This window comes from Triturus cristatus, chromosome 2_2 (genome assembly GCF_964204655.1).
Source record: "Triturus cristatus chromosome 2_2, aTriCri1.1, whole genome shotgun sequence".
Lineage (NCBI taxonomy): Eukaryota > Metazoa > Chordata > Amphibia > Caudata > Salamandridae > Triturus > Triturus cristatus.
This window is the reverse complement of record NC_140582.1, coordinates 873,241,732-873,260,784: the sequence shown is the minus strand read 5'-3', so window position 1 is coordinate 873,260,784 and position 19,053 is coordinate 873,241,732. Positions and strand designations below refer to the sequence as shown.

Here is a 19,053-nt window from a genome sequence, read left to right as displayed (position 1 = left end):
TACGGTACTGAACTAAAAAAGGTGCATACAATTGTGCAAGAATTACCCAACATTTTTTATGTGCCAAAACATTTACCAAAAGGATGCGTCATTATGAAGGAAAATTATTTTTGTGCTCAATATTAATGTGTTTTCTGTTTTTCAGAGAGGCGTTAATGCAAATACGGTGGAAATCAAGGTTATGACTCATAAAGCTCAAACTAGTCAAAGTAACTCACAAGCAACTTTCTCATTAGTAAAATGTGAACAGGAGTTCAATGCAAGCAACTATGAATAAAGAGGAGTAGGCGGTGTGGTCAAGGACACACATTGCAAATGGTATGAGCATTAAAAAAGTTGTAAATGTGTGGTGCATTCACAACAGTTTTACAGTAAACTTGCTACATTCAGGTTAACAACAGGCATTTATATAAATTGAATAGCTGAAAAAGGGATGCGGCGGTGTAGTTCTCAGGTGGCATGCATTGAGAAATTAAGAACGAGAGAAATAGCATTTACATTTTTCAATATCTAAACAATTTGAATGATTTAGTCGCACATGAATAGTGGTACAGAATAACGTAAGACGCTCATTTTTCTGAAAATTAAAAACTTCATGTGAGTGATTATGGAATGTGTATGATAATGGAAATTAATATCAATTAGCTACAACCCATACTTACTCATTCAATTAGGTAAATCGTCTGAATTGTGAAAGTTCCAACTTTTGTTATTGCAATGGAGTTGTGAAATGTATTCTTACTTTACTATAGCTGTACCTTTATCTTTCATAAGTGTGAGCACTTAGGAAGAAGATCAAGGCTGATGGTTCACTCTAAATGAATGAACAGACTGGAGGGAACTTGCACACACTCAAGCTGCACCACTCATGCTTCACCTTTCAACCCAACTCCACATGTGTTTTAGTAGGTATGCCGGTGCATATGGAACTAGGAGACCAGAGTTTTAATCCTGGCTTTCTCTCTACCATACTGATTTACTTTGAACAAATCTGTTGGAAATTAGCATATTTTGTGAGGAATTCCCTCAGATTTTTTATTTTTTTTGTTGAGCTAGTTATTGTTGGCCACGGGACACTGCGCGCTGTATTCCTGATAACCAGTGTTAAAGTGCCTGTGTTCTCCCTTTTAAACCATCTGGTAAAATTGGCATATACATAATTGACACATTTAATTTACTTATATGTCCCTAGTATATGGTACTGCATGTGCCCAGGGTCAGTAAACTAAATGAAAAAGGGGCGAACTGTGCTGGGAGGTGAAGCAGTGTGCTCCCATCCCCTTCTGTTTAAAAAGGCTCCCTTGAGCCACTGAGCTGACAAGCTCTTGGAGATGCACCTGTGTGCCAGGGAGAGGTACAGAGACCTGGGAGGATTGTGGCAACTTTCTCAGCAACCACAGATGAATTTCATTTTTATCTCTACTGATGAAGGATAATATCCAGAAACACGTGCCTAGAGATTAACAACACTAACCTGCACCAACTTTGGTGAAACACTGCAACAAAAATTCAATTAAGCATTTAAACTGAACTGCATTTATCAGGATGCTAAGCGGCGAACTGTGCTGGGAGGTGAAGCAGTGTGCTCCCATCCCCCTTCCACACAGAACATTTACCTGTCATGACTGACACCCTGTGTCTGTCATGTCAAAATTATATAAACAATTCTAGACTCACAACCAACAGGATGGGCACCATACAAACAGGATAAAGAAGTCTGAGTAGCAGCAGAAATAGTTCACTGTCATCTACAGTGAGGACATCATGGAAGAATCAGAATAGAACAGACTTGTCGCCATAAGGTAGCAATCCAAGTAAGGCTGCAGTTGGAATGTTGCATATCAGAACACCTTCAGAGGGCCACAGGGCAGGGGCTACTGGGCCCAACTGTGGTGGCTGAGGCCTTTTGCTCCAGATGTCAAAGGGCCTGGCCTACAATGGGTTTGGAGCAACTGGACTAAGTCCCCATTCTGCAGTTGCCTTTCAGTGGTAGCTGTGGTCCATCAGTCAAGGCTCCCTCAAGAAGGGGTAGGGAGGGGGAGGTGTAGATACAGGTCAGTGAACATGACATAACTGAAAGTGCAAACAGTACGAAAAATAAATCAATGTCCAACCAAATACTTGCCTTTAAAAGAAAAAGTATTGAATTCTACACATGCAAAGAGATGTGACATTCAAATAAACTAACACAGTCCCCCTTGAGGTCAGGGCTCCAGTAGCTGTCAGGCAACTCCCTGTCCCACCTTCCTTTGTGTACCATGTTCGGGGTTTATTCCCCTTTCACTGGTGGCTGCATCAGGGTATGCAAACTACTAGGCCATACTCAAAGTTCTCCCTTCTGACAATTAAGGAACTTAGTCAAAAGTGTCTATGGTGTTACAGCAATATTATCAGCAAGCCCCCCGTTGCCTGAAAGACCCAATTTCAGTCTTACTCACTCTGGCGGTATGGCAGTGTTCACCGGTGCAGCAAGTGCCCTGTCCTCGGGAGCTTGCAAGTCCAGATCCTGTATGGCGAAGTCGGGCCACTTGCAAAAGATGCAACAGCACCCAGCGGTGCAGGCTCTTTCTGTTGAGCAGTACTGCCGATCCATTTCCAGTGATAGGAGCTGTTCCCGTGATCCTCCGACTCCTGACCGAAGCTCCAACAAGGCAGCAAAATCCTCAGTGGCATCTCAGTGGAACTCATAGACTTCATCATGTGCAGATCACAGCATGCAGACTAAAGCCTCTGGTCACAAAAGTTCTCCCACGGTCTGGGTGAAGGCCCAAACACTAGGCCAAAGTGGTACCGGCAGCCCCCCTGGCATATGGGGTGCAGACTCTCTCTGTGCGATTGCACTTACTACGGTGGCCATTACTGACATACAGGGTCACCAATATTGTCAGTCACTGATCCTGAGCACTTTGCCCAGACTCAGTTCACTCTTAACCTCCTCTGGCATACAGTGTCCCCATGGCACAGCAGTACAGCTTGGAGCTCCCCACCCAGCGCTTCAAATATGGCTCAGGACAATGTGGCCCACTCCTGCACTACGAGAGTAGCAGAGCCGATCCTGCAGATGAGCAATGACTGGATCGGTGCAGAGCCTCACACCTCACTCAGGGATTCCTCATGCAGGACTCCCCATTGGACATCGCTCCCTCCAATGCCACTCTCTCACAGGGCACACTGATCTTGGCAAGCAGGTAGGTAGTGGTGCTTTAGGGCAGATCTTGGTGTGCTGGGTGATGTCCTCTCACCCAGCAGGGAGGCTAGCAGGCCTTGGCTCCCTGTCAGGTCACAAGCAGAAGTCTTGCAGGATGTCCCACCTCACACAGACTATCTGGCAGCTTGGTATACGACACATTTTTGGGACTCAATTTCTCCTTCTTATAGTCTTTTTCCACACTCCAAATGTAATTTATGGTCTGGTTCTTTAAAGTTCTATGTGCGGGTTCAGCTTCTTTTGAAGTGGGCACTTCTCCTTTTTATCTTCCATCATGGAAGTGGTCTGCCACAGCAGGCACAACTCTGAAGCTGATTGTCCACAACACAATTCATGGGAGTGACCAGAGTTTACACCTGGATGTCAGCCACGGTGATATGCGAATCAAAGGATTCATTTCAGACCCCCAACCCTACTCTTTATGATCTCTTATCAGCACCATCTCCCTTCCTCAGATGGGTGAAGGCCCCTTCCTTGACATCTATCAATGAATCAAAGAGCAGTCTTTAGAGATGCAAAGGGAGTCTCTTCCTTACCTCCAGCAGGTCCCCACACAGCACACAAATCTGTCTGGGGTAATTCCTCTTCTTATGTCTTTACAAGGCAGGCCTGGACTTCCCAAAAGAATCCCAGGGTCTCTCATATGATGTACCTTGGCAGGCACACTTACTCAGCGTACCTTCATAGCACACCTTCTGTTCAGCACTAATAACTCTATACACTGTACCTCATGGGAAACATTGTTTACAATTCACGCGTTACAACGCGTATTATTACAACACATTTTTTACAACAGGAAATCCATTACAACGCATGTCATTACAACAAATATTTTACAATGCAAAATCCATTACAACACAGTCCCCAAAGTAACGCCCCAGCTGAGTTAGAATAATAATTGCGTTGTAATGGATTATGCGTTGTAATGACATGCATTGTAACGGCATGTGTTGTAATGGATTTTGCATTGTAAAATATTTGTTATAATGACACACGTTGTAACGCATGCATTGTAACGTGTCCTATTCTACCCTCACATGTACACATGCATTCAAAACACACATTCAGTCCATGCATACTGTTCAGCAATTACATTTTTCAATCAATCACCAGGGTTTTTTATTTGAAAACCAACACACTGTCAGCACATACACTCGCTACATGTGCTCTGCACAATTCTTCACCCTTCATGTATTGTACTTCACGCAAGAACGCATACACCCAGCACATGCGGTATCAATGCACGCACTGCACAGCACTACATCGCTCATGTAATGTATTCCTCTCAGGCATACATAATACCAGCAAATGCACTAACCACACATGTACTGCATAGTACTGCTCCATCAATGTACTGAACCTTTCCAAGCATGCATACAATTAACTCAGAGCCGATACACCTGTGCTATGCAGCATTCCACATCTACCTGATATAGGTCAAGAGTGAGTTATGCACAAAGCAGCGAAACTTTTAAAAACGTGAGTGAGTCTGTAGGTCTCACTCCAGTGACACAGAGTAAAAAGGTCCTGTTCACTACTACTGATCACTACACAGTAGGCTGCTACAACCGCTCTTGCACTTCTTAGCTCCTGGTGAAAGGGGTAGCCTTCCACCACTATGAGGGTAGCGCTTTGGGCACCCCTCCGGGTCTGACAATACAGCAATCCATGAGGCAGGCCTATGTCATAGTGCACATGCATGACCCATGTTTGCCAATGACAAAAAATTAGCATTAGGGATCCAGGCAACCATGTGGTTGGGCACTTAGGGCAGGGGTACATATCTCATAACATGTAGAGGACATTTCTGTCCCTACATTGCTATTCCATTACAAAATGCATAACCATGGAAGGCTAGCAAAATGGTGATAATTATGAAAGATGTCAGGCTCAATTGTTATTCACAAATCATAAAGAAGTACACCTGGAATTCCATTACAATTTCCAGGTGCACTTCAAATCCTTCAAAAGCACTTTCTTTCATTGGCTGTCTGGAAGACAATCCACTCTACTGTGTATGGCAGAAAAGAATGAAGGCACATTTTTTATCGATTTTTTTCCCCCTCAGTCTAAAACATTTTCCTCGGTATGGGATGTATACGATTCATGTTCCCACCGAGGAAAGGAACATACTTCCGTTGTTGTCCAGGATTAAATAAGAGTGTTTTTTCTCGGTCTTAATCTGCAAAACGTTTGGACTTTTCCCTCAGTTTATGAGTTTGTGGTTCTTCTGTATACAATTGGAGAGGCAGGGGGCTGAAGGCCATGTGCAATCCAAACATTGTGAACACCCTCCCCCCTGGTTATCTTATTCAAAGGGCAGACAGACCAGAGCAACGTGGGGGTGGTCTCGCAATCATCTATCATGACACTCTCAGGTGCAGAATAGATCAGCTACCAGACCTGAAAGGAGCAGAAAGCATCAGTTTCCGCATTCAGTTACATGACTCCTTCACTTTTGCAGGAGCACTAGTATATCGCCCTCCGGTACAGCATAATGATTTTTTAGAAAGCGTCGGAGAGGTGGTTAGCACCCTCACTCTTAGGTTCTCTAATTTCACCTTGTTAGGCGACATCAATCTACATCTTGACTCCTACAAGGACCCTGGAGCAACTTGCTTCAAGGAAATAATGGATGTACTTAGCCTACAACCACACTCCTTATTTTCTACACACAGTGCAGGCCATACTTTGGACTGTATCTGTTCCAACTTGGATACTCTCAAAGTGAAGTCCCCTGTTGTTCAAACATGGACCGACCATAAACTAATTCCCCCTGAGATCCTGATAAAGGACAGGCCCCCTGTTAAGGAGAACATAAAACGCCTACAACAGGATAAAGCCAGTTGGAAGGCACTAATAGGGCTTCCAGACTTCCTTCCAAAAGCCCTTATGGGTAGACCCAACATGGTTGGAGACCCTATAATTGACAACCAGCTTTTTGGGCAATGGATGCACGAACTAAGAGACCGGCTGGGACCCGTAATTCCACCTTACAAGCCATCTAAAAAGAAACCCTCTGCGCCATGGTTTTCACAATCATTAAAAGAACTGCAAGACCAAGTTAGGTCGTTAGAACGCAGATGGCGCTGGAATTACGATAAAAATGAGCTTAACAGCTACAAAACTGCACGTAGAAATTATCATGCCTTGATCAAAACATAAAAAAAAACATATTACACTGAGGCTATTAAAACTACCAATAACAAACAGAAAGAGATCTTTAAAATAGTCAATCTGTTTACAAATCTGAATAGTTTACTTCAAGAGATTCCTCCCTCTCAGAGCCTCTGTAAGAATATAGCAGATTACTTTGAAGAAAAAGTTTTGACACTCTTAAAAGACTTCCCCTCTCCTACTCCCTCTGCCATAAAAAAGGGAATTTCTGCAGGCACAGACACAGCTTGTATGATAACTTTCCAGCCCATCACGATCGAGGAATCACGTCTGGTGATCCTGTCCCTCAAATCAGGCTCTCCTTTCGATCCTTGCCCCCCTACTCTACTACACGCCCTCATTGATACTATAAATCCCATTATTAATAATATAATAAACTCCTCACTTCTTACAGCTAAGATCCCAATGGAATGGAAACTCGCTGCAGTAAAACCTCTTCAAAAAAACAACTGGCCAATCCTACAACTCTCTCTAACCTACGTCCTATTTCGCTCTTACCTAGTCTATGTAAGCTGACTGAAAAATGTGTTCATAGTTAACTCACTACTTTCCTAGAGAGGAAACAAATGTATGGCACTCCAATCAATCAGGTTTTAGAGGCCAACATTCGACAGAATCTGCCCTACTGTATACTACAGAAACCTTAAGAGCAGCCCTGGATCAGGGAAAGAACGCAGTCTTGGTGCTATTAGACTTGTCGGCGGCCTTTGACATGGTCTCACATGTCATTCTTTTAGACCGTCTCGCATCATCTGGTATATCTGGCAGTGTCCTAGAGTAGATTAAGAACTTTCTGCAAGATCGCCGCCAAGTGATCACGCTAGGACAATACAACTCACAAGAAAAAGCACTTATATCAGGGGTACCTCAGGGATCGAGCCTTAGCCCGACCCTTTTCAATGTATATATGTCCCCTTTGATCAAGGAAATATCATCCTTTAATATTAACACCATCTCTTATGCGGACGATACGCAGCTTATCTTGGTCCTGGACAATGATACGATCGAGGCGGAAGAAAATCTCCGAAAATGCCTCACAGCAACCTTCAAATGGATGAATAACAACCGCCTGGGGTGCAATTTGGAAAAAACTGAAATCCTGCCATTTGGCCAACAAAACCTTTTCGCGCCTAAGCTTTGGTGGCCAGAAAATGCTACTCCGCCCTCTAATACAATAAACACAGCTAGGAATTTAGGAATAACATTTTAAACTACATTATCTTTCAAACAGCAATCCCTGGCAGTTGCTGGTACATGCTTGCACATTATAAAAAGTCTAAGGAAATTCTTTGACTTGCTTCCCTACTCAGCCAGGCAAACTGTTGCTGTCGCCCTTATTACATCGAGGCTGGACTATTGTAATAGGCTATATGCAGGAACCAACAAAGCAGTTATGCACAAGCTCCAGATGGTCCAGCATGCGGCTGCACGGCTGATACTGAAGTGGCCCAGGAGATCATCTGCCTCTGCGGCACTAAATATCTTGCACTGGCTGCCAATTCACAAACATGTTCTGTTTAAGATCCTTATCATTACTGTCAGTGCTTTTCACTCACTAGGCCCCCAATACCTTCGAACTGGCTTTAAGTGCTACATCCCCTCCCGTAGCTTAAGATCATCTAACCCCAGTCTGTTGACCATTCCAACCTTCAGATTGGTGTCGAAGGGAGGAAAAGCACTCGCAGTCATAGGCTCAAAGGCATGGAATAAACTTCCACCTCAACTTCGCCAGATTGCATCTGAGTCTGTGTTTAGGAAGGCACTTAAAACCTGGATTTTCAGTGCACCAGACATACTTTGCAAAACTCTGATCTGAACGCCCATTTTTCTGTCGGTAGCAGCAAACCAGCTTCATCTCCACCTCTGGTTTTTCTGTATTTGCGCCAAGATGCTCCTTGGAGTGACAGTTGCGCTATAAAAAACGATTTTACATTACATTACTTTACATTTTGACTCTCTAGCGAGTCTCGGAGGTCCAGCATAAGTGCCCCAGAGTCAAGAATCAAAAATGTAGGTTATGCTGTTCCTCAGTAACAAGTTATTATAAGAGTCAGGGAGACCGGAACCAACTATACCCCAGAGGGGGGTTTGAGTTGGGGATCCAAGTATTGCATTGTAATGCCCTCACACACCCTTTCAGGTGTCATGCGTCACCATATGGGCTGCTCCTCATCGGGACGGCAGTGCAATACCCAACAGGCTCCCTGTAGTAGGGGCACTTTATCGGAGATCTTTTTCCAATAGCCGTATGGTGAAGTGGGGGTATGGGGCCAGAAATGTGTAGATGTAGGGAGGTGGTTAAAATAGGGTTCGGAGTACCAAGAAAGACAAACTTTATTCTGGGGGCCTCCTACCCTAAATAAAAAGAAGCAACAAGGTTCTACACCAAGCATAATGTCTCAGGTTAGAATTTCCTTATTGATCAGTGAAGGTCAACATGTTTCTCGCTCTAGGTATCGTCTACCTGCGATTCATCAGGACCAAAAAAAAGTGACACTATCTACACTTAAAATTATGGTGATATGGAAGTATCCTCACATCAACCAGTTATCTTCATGTCAGTGTACCTGTTAAGACCTGGATCTACCCACTTCTGTAGACTAACCAGGCTTCAACAGTACCCGGTAGGTCACGCCTAAGGCAATGCTCTTATATGAGACTGAGGTTCGGTGATTTGCGCATCAGCCACCCCCTACCCACTCCTACCGGGTCCGGGAGCATTGCCTTATGCGTGACCTACCGGGTACTGTTGAAGCCTGGTTAGTCTACAGAAGTGGGTGGATCCAGGTCTTAACAGGTACACTAACATGAAGATAACTGGTTGATGTGAGGATACTTCCATGTCACCATTATTTTAAGTGTAGATAGTTTCACTTTTTTTTTGGTCCTGATGAATCGCAGGTAGAAGATACCTAGAGCGAGAAACATGTTGACCTTCACTGATCAATAAGGAAACTCTAACCCGAGATATTAAGCTTGGTGTAGAACCTTGTTGCTTGTTTTTATTTAGGGTAGGAGGCCCCAGAATAAAGTTTGTTTTTCTTGGTACTTCGAACCCTATTTTAACCACCTCCCTACAGCTACACATTTCTGGCCCCATACCCCCACTTCACCATACGGCTATTGGAAAAAGATCTCTGATAAAGTGCCCCTACTACAGGGAGCCCATTGGGTATTGCACTGCCGACCCGACGAGGAGCAGCCCATATGATGAAGCATGACACCTGAAAGGTTGTGTGAGGGCATTACAATCCAATACTTGGATCCCCAACTCAAAACCCCCTCTGGGGTATAGTTGGCTCCGGTCTCCCTGACTCTTATAATAACTTGTTACTGAGGAACAGCATAACCTACATTTTTGATTTGTGTGGTTCTTCATCACAATTTGTAAGGCCTGTCCTATTCTCCTGCATGTGAAGAGCCAGATTTCTATGAAACCTGTGCCTTTGGTTCTTAAGCATGTGCATTGCACTGCGTCTAACTTCATGGTGTAAATGTACACCGCTCCCATTTTTAGGTCGAGCCTGGTGAGCGTATGCGCTGCTGTGAGGCATGCAGAATTGGCGTATGGCTTTGAAGCCCCGCCCACTCTCCGCCCATATTTGCAATTGGATTGTGCCATGGTCCTTCGTAAACACTGTGACTGGCCCTTTTACTTCTCTTGCGACATGCTATGTCCGATTTAGTCTGTAAGCACTCTTTTCTTTAATGGGTTTCTCCTACTGCCTGCACAACATGCTTTCCTGGCCATGTGCGCTTTCACTTTCAAGCAGCACCAGACAATGGCAGCTGCTTCTTTGAAGTGGAATAGGTCTCGCATTTACAAGAGTTTGAGCTATTGCCAGTGTAAATAACAATAGCTTAAACTCTCGGAAATATGAGACCAATTGCATTGCAAATGCTTGTTATGAATCTGGCAAGAGGCACTAGTCAGTCATGTTACATTTAAAAGGCTACCATGTTGCCCCGCTTTACCCTTAATAATGTAAACAATGTGACAAGGAGTAGGACGAAGTGGTAACGTGGGTGTCACGTAACAGATGGGGTAGCTTGTCAGCTAACTTTGGATATGATTTACACAACCTAAATACGAAGCTCTTCATTTCACCTTCTGGGCTCTGAAAGGGCGCGATATTGATTTGATAATGCAATGCTCCCCCTTTATAATGAAGATACTCCTCATTTGTCAAATTTAATAGGTTTATTGCTCTTTTACAATCAACCTTTTTTTTTTTAATTCAATTTACATTAGGTATAAGTTAAGTTCTAATGTCGAAGCCATTATTTCAAACCCCTATTGGCTTTCAGCTCCTCTCACATGCAGAATGACTCAGATGCAAAATATCAAACTGGTCCGATCCTTTTACCACGAGCGCACAGACAAAGCGGGAAGCATGGGGTCGGCATAATCGTGCCTCTGTGATTCGCTGAAATATTCATGAACCGGGAGACAGACTACACTCTATTCTTCCCAGCATGTGTCAATAGAGGAGCTCGTGATGAAATAAAATGGCGTCCGTTCTGGAATGCATGATAGTCATATTTCTTCTATAATAAAAAGATCGGGTGACAGCTATTACTCTTAGAAGATGACAGAGACAACGAGACTTGGGAGGAGAGCGAACCGATACCCAGTATGCACTAAAAATATAAATAAAAGAGTCCGTGGCACTTGAGGCGTCTGTTTCAAAGGAGTGAAAAAACCTCTGCTTGGTGCTCATTTGTTTCCTTTTTTCACCCTTTCGCACATCAGCGCATAAATCTGATGACACATCTGTCTCGGCTAAAGGAAAAATTATTATGTGGAGTGAAAGCTGATGCTCGGGCTGGAAGTGCTGACAGCCGCAGCTCAGTCTGGATCTCACCAGCTTCGCATTAATCTGCTGGTGCCAATTGACCGGCTCAGCTGAAGTGCGAGGAGTGTCGCCTCTCTCTGCAGGAGCACGTTCAGCGCGTTACTCCGATGCGCCGGGGGGGGATGACGCACACCACGTGCGAGCGACATGTCCATAAATGGACTGGCACATAATAGCGTCCAGTCACCATTCATATGTTACACAAAAGCAGACCGTGCATTTACTTTTTCGAAGATGTTTGTTGACTCAAGGCTAGGACTTTTCAATAGTTGGAAATATATAGACAACAGATGTTTAACGTGCTTGCTAATGGGAACAATCAGCATATCTTGGACAATTGCAGTCGATTTACATTTCACAAGGCCAAGGTAATCGTTAGTTAAAGATTACAGCTTGATACACAAGTAGCCTAATATGTGGCCATATGGCTAAAAGGTAGTAACTTTGTACATTTACTGGAAATCGAATACTTCATGCCCTCTGTAACAAGCATGGACACAGCCAGTAAAACAAATGAAATCTACAGGCTTTGCTAATTCTTGTGCTGGTTAGTGGCCCACGCAGGGGATTGGCTCATCACTTGGCTGTTGTGTGCATATCTAGCGCCTCATTTATGGCATTCTGGCGTAGGACAGCACAGAAAGGCACCTTGCTGTGCTGCCTTATGTCAAAGTGAATAGGCGGGATACACTGTATTTAAGCAATAGGGTGCATTCCTATCCTTTCAGCCTGCGCTGGTGATGTTTTGGCAGCCTAGCGCCAACGTAGGCACCCTGACACCATGGTGCAAGGGTGCCTCCATTGCTTGCAGGATTGTTTTTTTGCAGGGAGGGGCGCTTTCTGTGCAAAAACAATCCTACGAGGCGCTTTCCTCTTCCTATGTGTGCTGCATAATGTAGCTCAATTGGAAAGAGGAAAAAACGAGGAGAAATAAACATATTTCACCTTGTTACGCCTCACCTTTGGAGGCGTATGGATTTTACGGTTCCCCAGGCTTGCATCACTTTGTAAATCTGGGCCACGGTCAAATTTCATGGGTGATGCTTGAAGAAACTCACCACAATGCCTACGGAATGCCTCCTGGGTGCAGAGTAAGGCAAAAACAGTGATCTGTGCTATGTGCCATGGTGCAAGGGTGCCTCCATTGCTTGCAGGATTGTTTTTGTGCAGGAAGGGGCGCTTTCTGTGCAAAAACAATCCTACAAGGTACCTTCCTCTTTCTATGTGTGCTGCATAATGCAGTTCAATTGGAAAGAGGAACAAACGAGGAGAAATAAACATATTTCACCTTGGTACGCCTCACCTTTGGAGGCGTATGGATTTTACGGTTCCACAGGTTTGCATCACTTTGTAAATCTGGGGCAGGGTCAAATTCCATGTGTGTTGCTTGAAGAAACCCACCACAATGCCCATGGAATGCCTCCTCGCTGCAGAGTAAGGCAAAACAGTGATCTGTGCTATGTCCCCTTACTCATGATTTATATGGCCACTCAAAGCCAAGCAGGTTGGTTCTGTGTGGCTGCATAAATCTTTATGAGAACCTTGCGTCACGCATGTACCACTTTACATGGTGCAAAAGTGATGCAGGGCTCTCATAAATAAGCCCCTAGGGTCCTGCTTCTGAGTCTCGTTTCTATGCACCCACAGCTGTGCAGCTCCCTGTCCGCATGAGCAAACATTGGAGCCGCTGTGAGGAGAATATTTAAAAGGCTGCAACACACAGCCTTTCCAAAGCACCAGAAACTGGAGCGAGCAACCCTTGGGGAATGTTAGTAGTGAGCTATTCTACACGGACATGCAGATAAATAGTAACTGACCTACTTGGAAAGAAAGGACCATAGCTCAGTGCTGCTCTTCTAGTTTTTGGTCGCAATCAGCTGCAGGGAATTTAAACTGAGTAGGGTTTCCCTGTTTCTTCCACAGGGCTGCTCAAGACTGGGTGCCTCTGTGTATCTCCCCTGCTCAAACAGCCGCACAGCAGTGAAACGAAATGCCAATCCAGATGCAGGAGAGAAAAGAATACAGGGTGTAAAACGCTTCCAGAGCACACTGATGAACGTACTGCTAGGGGGAAGTGAAGGAGCAGCAAGCGATGCAGCCACATCGAATTGAGGGAATTCTATCGCATTTTATAGTGCTGCATCTTCATTTGGCATGCACGTAGATTAATTTAATTAGCAAATAGATTAGTGTTCAGTGATTTTTATACATTAAAACATATGCTTATATTGCCGTCTAAAATATGTAATATCCCAATATTTCCAAATAAATCCTATCATGAACAAACCTGTGCATCAGTTTAGAACCCACTAATTCGCTTTTAACAATTTCAGAACTACATGGTTAATTACAAATGCTCCAGTGCGACCTAAACATAAGTCCCTGTGATAACATTCTTATGGGCCGGTATGAAGAAAAGGAAGGGGTTGATATTTAGCCCATTAAGCGGATTGTAAATCTTAATGAACTAATATCTGAGAAATGAATTGCCTCCTTTAATATGTCTTTTTTAATGCGTTCTCATCTTATTCTGGGATCATGAAGAAAAATGTTGGAATTTTACTGATAATATTTTTGTAACAATATTTTTATTGATGTATTTATTATGCATGCTTTTATGGTCATTTCTATTCTGATCGAATGATGATGATGATGAAGTCCCTGTGTTTTAAATTGGCTGCCAGTTTTGCACAGTAGACCAAAAGTTACAGCCACGTAAATCATGCAGCATTAATGCATTATTCCCCCTTACAAGGCATGGAACTTGGAATGGGAATTTAGTATTGCACCTGATAAATATTACAGCGGTATCAGCATCTATCAGATGTAATGTTACCTCTCAAAATTCCAAGAAACTTGGGATGAGATACCCAGTATTGATAAAGCAAGCCAACTTACTCCTATTTCAGTATCTCTATTCTGATCACTTCATTATCGCATAACGTATCCAATCATTAGGTTTGAACACTTTCTTGCTATTTTTTCCTCTAATTCAAGGTTTTCCCATGCACTCTACATCTTCTAAATAACATTGGGTGAATTTAGAAGTGAAAGGGACATTTCTCTGCAATTTTAAATTCACTAATGCAGGTGTATGTTAGGTGTTGTCAGATCTATCGTAAGGGCATTTTAGTACTATGAGAAAGTGGCCTTTTGAGAAATGGTCCCCATTCCAGTATATGCAGGTAAACAGGTTTCCATTGGTGTTCTTTACATTTGCTTTGGGAACTAGACTAGTTCTGCAAGGCACTCAACCCTTAGCCCCTTGCATGCCCGCCCCTTTCCCCGCCCAGTGCCGCGCCTTCCATTAGCGGGCGGAGTTCATGACGAGCTGGACTCGTCATGGGCACAGCGCCACCGCAGCCCATGACGAGTCCAGCTCGTCATGGGAACTGAAGGGGTTAGAGGTGTTATGTCTATAAGCACAATGAAATAACAATAATGTTAGAATGAATAAGATCCAAACTGATTACCAAGTTCAGACACTGAACACCTTCAAGCTGGTGCCCTAAAACAGAACTGATCAATTTTTAATTTCATAGTTCAACTAGTAGAAAAGTCTAAATTATTGTCTTCATCTTGGTTGCCGATGCCTTATTGGCACTCCAGGCCAGTGCTGTGGTAAGCAGCTGTTATTACACTGGCTGCTAATGGTGGACAACGCCTGCTCCAACATAGTTTCCATTGGCTTTAAATGCTTCAGCTATCTGGCCTACCAAGTATTGGCCTCTGGACTCAGGGCTTGCTCCCTAAATTCGAAACTCAGTGGTAAAGAGAACACATTCTGAACTGTGCCCAAGTTTGTCATCTCACATGGCAAACACTCTTTTTAGTTACAGGATCGTCTGCTTTGGAATGTACCCCTGACAGGAGGTATGAGGTTGTCACTCTCACCAACTAGAGTTTGAGGAAAAAAAATGTCTTCATACTTATGTGAAAGAAAATTCCAGGGATTGCAGCAATCAGCAAAAGTCCTAACAGCATGCATTCCTACATTTCTCCCAACGCAAGCAGTATTCTATATTGATGGGAGGACTCAATCTACTGGTCAGCAACTGTTCAAAACTGTGACCATGTACAGTCCATGTAGTTCCAATTTGGTCTTCACATGGTCACAGTTTTGATCCATTAAGGTCATGTGATAAGATAACCCTCATATCCTAAGCACTGCTTTTATCAGGAGAATTTTTGAAATGCAGGACAATAAGACTTTTGCCACTGGACTGGAAGTTCCTCAGTTCTCTGTCACATGCATTTGAGGACACTGTATTTTTTTAACCCACTCTATGACATATGCAGGAAATTTAGGCAGATAAATGTACTGGTATCCATGTAAGCCACACACACAACACTGTAAACTCAGGAATGGTAGGGTTTACTGGGAGCTGGTGGACCATGGGTCCAAATTTTGCAGCCATACCTCATGAAAGTGGGATATTTTTATTTTATTTGTTTGACCCTTGTAGGGTATTGCCCCAATCTGCCCTAACCGGGTGACAGAAATACTTTGTTGAGTCTCTGAGTGGGTGGTGTGACTTGATACCCTAACAATTCCCAACCTGTCATATTCAAATAAATGATGATGCTCTACGTGGCCCCACTTGGAATGGCAGCTTGTATGTTTACTCCCAATCTGTCATTTAGTGGTGGGCAGAAAGACTGTGTGCACTTGGGGTAGGGGAGTGTGATCTGATGCCAACAATGGCTGTTCCCCTACCCTCACATAATTCATACAAAATATACTCCCTGGTTTCTAGTGGGCGTTCTACCCTGAGGGTAGGGCATATTGGGGGTAACCAGATGAATCTGAACTCAAGGGGTAGCAGAAAGACTATATGTGCCCCTGAGGTGAGGGGGCGAGCCCCAGTACATGACAAAGTGGGCCCCAGCCCTTTCAAATAAGAAAAACTCACTCTCTGAACTTCTGGTGGAATTTCCTGCCCCTGTGGGTCAGGCAGATTGGGATCAACTACCTAATAAGCCTCCCAGAGGGCATACAAACTGTACAGACCATTACGGCTCAATGCCAGAAGGGTCTGTCTCACACCTCATGCATTAAAACAATCCCTGATTTCTAGTGGATTTTCCACCCCCTGGGGAGGATATATTTGAGGTAAACCCAGAATTTGCCCATAAAGCGAGCAGACATTTTTTTGAAAGCTTGTGGTGGGGGTGCAGCATGACATCAGGGCAGTCTGACCCACACGCCATTAAAATAAAGATAATACTCACTGGTGTTCCAGTGAGATTTTTACCTCCTTAGTCAGCATAGTGGGTGTAAGCTTGCCCAGTATGCCCCCACAGAGGTCAGAAAGGCAATGCATGTTGTTGGCCTGAGGTGTGAGGCTCTCTCGAGAGCTTAGAAAAGAACATTGCGCTAATGCAGAACGAATGTGTGAGAGCACAACGCATTCCGAAGTAAGAGGCTGCTATCAGTGTATAGGAAATGTTACATAAGCCAAAGGACTAATGGCCAGATGTATCAATATTGCATTTTGTGAGTCCTTAATAGCGAATTTTACCGATTCGCTATTAAGGACTCGCAAAATGCAATGTATATAGGTTTCGCATTTAAAATAGCGATTCCTACGCATTCCAATTTGCGAGTCGCAAATAAGGAATGGCTTCCCATTCATTCAATGGGAATTGCATGCGCGATTTGCGAGTACCCAATAGGTACTCGCAAATTGCGCATGCAATTTCAGGGGTGCAAGGGTTCCAAAAGGACACCCTGTTGCACCCCTGAAATGTGCATGTGTGCACATGTGGCGCACATACATGCCTTAAGGGCATGTATGTGCGCCACATGGCACTTTGAAAAATGCAAAAAAGTGAATTTTTCTAGGAAATCGCAAATTACCACCAACTTGAAGTTGGTGGTAATTTGCAATTCCTTAAAGCAATATCGCAATTTGCGATGGCTACAAGACTAGCAATTAGGGAATCGTAAATTGCGATTCCCTAACTGCATTCGAAATTTAGGTAATTGCAAATAATTGCGATTACCCATATTGTGAATTCTTAAAGCTTGATACATTGCTAAACGCTTTTTGGATATTTCAAACAGGCCAATTCTGCGAATCGCCCCTTTTGCGATCGCAAAATGCGTTGATACAGCTGACCCTAAAAGTGTAGGAGTCACATGTCATCCATACTGGTAGGCAGTATAGTTTAGGAGTGCTTGGTGTGGAGAAGCACAAACTCAGACTCGAAAAAGAAACAGCATTGTTGGGAGTTTTCTTTAATAATAAGAATCCATTTCTACCCAAATTAACCCATTTTACAACATTAATCAATGTTCTATACTTTGCAGAGTGTATGCAGTTCTATGATGAAAGTTAATACCTCACTATTCTATATTAGGACTTTAAGTTATAAATTGCAAGTAACAAAAGGATGGCTCTTTTAAAAGCGGTAACCTGCTGATCTATTTACATTAAATGCACTCTGTAAACTACTTGGTACATGTTCTTTGCAGTAGGCATATTAACCGTCTGTGCTACCTTCACATAAGTCAAAAACCTCAACTACACAAAACTCTGATCTCTGGCCAGGAAGAACATTAATCACGGGAGTTATCTTGACATTTTTGTGAGGCCCTTTAATTGCAGGAGGAAAGGAATGTGGCAGCAGGTGCTTTAAAAGCATAATAAAGTTGCAAACAGGCGCCCCCAGAAAGCCAGCACCCGGTGCGATGGCACCGGTCGCACCGCCCTAAAGCCGGCCCTGGTCCTCTGTGCCTTTTTGAAATACTGTTTCTTAACGCAATGTCCAGAGGTTCTCCTTCTGATCAAATGCGAGCCATACAGTATCAACAAACAAAAATCAACATTTCTGGCCGCCCTGAAATAAGGCCTGCATGAGGGGCAACGACGAGAAATTGTAGCATCAACCAAAAAGCCCTGACATAGGCAGTACACTGGATGGGACTCATATTGTCTGCCAGAGAAGAAGAAATGACTGGATGCGGACTGTGGGGTTGGAACCTGAGCTTCTCAGGACCAATGTTTTTGCGAAGGCACATTAAATGCTCTGAACATTCATACAGTGGCTGATACGCCTTCATCAAATGTTTTGCAAGAAGTGCCAACACTAGCTCATGAAACCACTGGCATCCTGTAGATTAAGATTTTAAAGGTCCTTGAAGCTTGCATAGCTGTGCCTGCACACTTGCTTTAAACAATAATGTAATAATTTATAGAATTGCAAATACTGACTAACACACTACAAACATGCAGGGAGTACCCAGTGATGTCCTATTAAAAGTTCGTGCATGTGCTGAGAAATGCGAGTACTGAGCAGTGTGGTAGTGCTGTCGCGTTAAAAGTATTAGTATCGTACAGAGAAGAGACGATATTGTACATTAATAGTACTGAATCCAAGCGCCAGTGTTATGACAATAAAAACAGGAATCATGTAGAGAAGTTCCAAAACTGTACAGTGTATTTGATTCCTGCTGAGAGGAGACTGCACCGTCCCTTACAACTATGGGAATAATGCTGAGAATTGCTGCTGTTGTCCCATTAAAAGTATTACAATGATCTATGGAAGTGCCTACACTCTCCGACTGAAAATGTTTGGTTTCAACTGCTATATGCCAGTCCGGTCTCATTTAAAGCTTAAATTATTTTTAGAAGCACCAGTACCGCCTCATTAAAATATGTTCATTGTATTGGGAAGTTCCCATAACGACCCTAATCCAAGCACCAATGCCTTAGAGAAAATGCTACCAAAGTCATAACACATTTAACAGATGTAGTAGACGTGTCAGTCCTGTCCCTGCAAAAGAGGGATAATGTCATTAGAAGTGCC

General features: G+C 43.5%; 1 protein-coding gene across 3 annotated transcripts in view; it reads right to left on the bottom strand.

The window, feature by feature from the left end:
- Window positions 1-19,053, bottom strand: part of ARAP2 (ArfGAP with RhoGAP domain, ankyrin repeat and PH domain 2) — a 1,345,662-nt gene that overhangs the window by 753,493 nt on the left and 573,116 nt on the right. The gene's annotated exons all lie outside the window — the stretch shown is intronic.